Here is a 2,500-nt window from a genome sequence, read left to right as displayed (position 1 = left end):
ATTTGCGGGGGAGCAGGCGCGCGTATGTGGCATTATATAACGTTAACTCGTACATTCTCACTTGCGCACAGACACACATACAGATACATACACACACATCTCTCTCTCTCTCTCTCTCTCTCTCTCTCTCTCTCTCTCTCTCTCTCTCTCTCTCTCTCTCTCTCTCTCTCTCTCTCTCTCTCACGCTCTCACTTACTCAATCACTCACTCACTCACTCATTCATTCATTCATTCACTTACTCAATTACCAAATGACTTTCTCCCTTACTCTGTCAGTATAAATATTTCTCAAGCAGGGGCTTCCTTAATGATCTTTATTTGATTTAATTTTATTTCTTCGAAATTTCGTCTCCGCCTTCGGGTTCTCTCCCCCCCCCCCGCTCCTTCCTCCTTTGTTCTTTCCTGATCTCCCCCCTACCACCCCCTTCTCTCCGCGCCTCATCGGGAACAACATGTTTGCGCCGAAATTCACGAAGGATCCTGAGTCAGTGTCTCTCGAGCGCCCTATGGATCCTAGAGTGTTATTAGAGACGAAAATGACGAGATCCTCCCACCACTTTCCTTCCCCTCCTTGTCCTCCTCTTCCTTCCCCTTCTTTCCCCTCCTTGTTCCCCTTTAGCTCCACCCACCATCTTGAAAGACTCCATTTCATCCTCCCCACTCCCTCCCCTCCCTCTCTCTTTCTCCCTCCCTTCCTCTCTCTCCCTCCCTCACTCTCTTCCCCTTCCTGCCTCCCTCCCTTCCTCTCTCTCTCTCTCTCTCTCTCTCTCTCTCTCTCTCTCTCTCTCTCTCTCTCACTCACACACACACACACTCTCTCTCTCTCTCTCTCTCTCTCTCTCTCTCTCTCTCTCTCTCTCTCTCTCTCTCTCTCTCTCTCTCTCCCTCCCTCTCTCTCTCTCTCTCTCTCTCTCTCTCTCTCTCTCTCTTCCTTCCTCCCTCTCATTCTCTCCTACCCCATCCCTCATCTACCCCCTTCCTTCCCCCGTCCCTATCCTCCCTCCCTCCCCTTTCCCCCCTTTCCCCCGCCCCCTCACTCCCTTCCGTCCCTCCCCCTTCTACATCTTAAAAGCCTCCCTCTCATCCTTTCCCTCCCCTACCCACTCCCTCCCCCTCCCCTCCCTCTCTGCCCCCCTCCCTCCCATACATACACACATACCCATACACAGACACCCACAAACACACACACACGCAAACAAACACAGACACTCACAAACAACAACCCTACTCAAAGGACAGCCAAAGGGATATCTCCCCAACCCCTCCCCCCCTCCCCCTAATTTCCGTGCCCTATTTCCCCTGTGACGTCACGAGAGAATGCGTAATGCGTAACAGCAGAAGATGAGGTCATTGGGGGCGGAGGAGATGCGTCGATTGGCCGGATGATTAGCACGCCGGTACATCGGCTGTGGGGAGGGAGGGGAGGGGAGGAGGGGGTAAGTAGTTTAGAGAGAAGAAAGTATTGAAAGAAGTAGTAGGTAGTTTGAGTAAGTAGGTAGTAGTGAGAGAGTAGTAGGTATGTGGGGGGTGGGGGAGGGAGGGGACAAAAGGGGGAAGGGGGAAAGGGAGTTGAAGTTGGGTGGCATGGGGACGGGGGAGGGTTTAAGGGAGAGAGGGGTGGGTGGGTGGGGAGGGGAAAGGGAGAGGAAAGGGAGAGGGGGAGTAGGGTGGGTTGGGGGAGGGAGTGGGGTGGGTGGGGTGAGGGGAGGGGAAAGGGAGTGGGGTGGGTGGGGTGAGGGGAGGGGAAAGGGAGTGGGGGATGGTGAGGGAAGGAGAGAAAGGAAAAAGAGAAGGAAAAAAAAAAAGGGGGAGAAGGAGAGAGGGGTGGGTGGGGGTGAGGGGAGGGGTGTGGGAGGGGAAGGGAGGGGGTTGGGTGTTGAGGGGAGTGGTGAAAAAAAGGGAAGAAGGAAAAAGGGAGAAAGGGGAAGTGGGGTGGGTGGGGGAGGAGGGAAGGGAGAGAGTGAGAGGGAGGGGAGGGGAAGGGAGTGGGTTGGGTGGGGAGGGGAGAGGAAAGGGAAGGGAGTGGGTTGGGTGGGTGGGGGGAGGGGAGGGGAAAGGGAGAGGGAGTGGGGTGGGTGGGGAGGGGAGGGGAAAGGGAGAGGGAGTGGGGTGAGTGGGGAGGGGAGGGGAAAGGGAGAGGGAGTGGGGTGAGTGGGGAGGGGAGGTGAAAGGGAGAGGGAGTGGGGGTAAGGGGGAGTAGCTATTTCGAAGGAGGGGGAGATTGTGTTCTGTGGAATATTGCAAATGAATATGTTCAAACCTTTTTTCTTTTAATTCATATTCACTTACATTCACTCGCTTACTCGTCCACTCACCAACTCGCTCACTCATCCGGCCATTCGCCTACTCTTTTTTACTCATTTACGTGCTCACTTAGTTACTCGCTTACTCGGTTACTCACTCACTCACTCACTCGCACTCGTTCACTCTATCCCCTCTCTCTTTTCTCTCTTCACTAATAACATCTCTATGAAGCCACTAACCATCCGTCATATAAACA

General features: G+C 54.1%; 1 protein-coding gene across 2 annotated transcripts in view; it reads right to left on the bottom strand.

Annotated features, from left to right (window-relative positions):
- LOC122262922 (Adenylate cyclase 3) overlaps window positions 1–2,500 on the bottom strand; it is a 278,836-nt gene that overhangs the window by 178,726 nt on the left and 97,610 nt on the right. The gene's annotated exons all lie outside the window — the stretch shown is intronic.

This window comes from Penaeus japonicus, unplaced genomic scaffold, assembly GCF_977035675.1.
Source record: "Penaeus japonicus unplaced genomic scaffold, GWHDUDI00000001_assembly GWHDUDI00000019, whole genome shotgun sequence".
Classification (NCBI taxonomy): Eukaryota; Metazoa; Arthropoda; class Malacostraca; order Decapoda; family Penaeidae; genus Penaeus; species Penaeus japonicus.
This window is presented reverse-complemented; position numbering and strand designations above follow the sequence as displayed.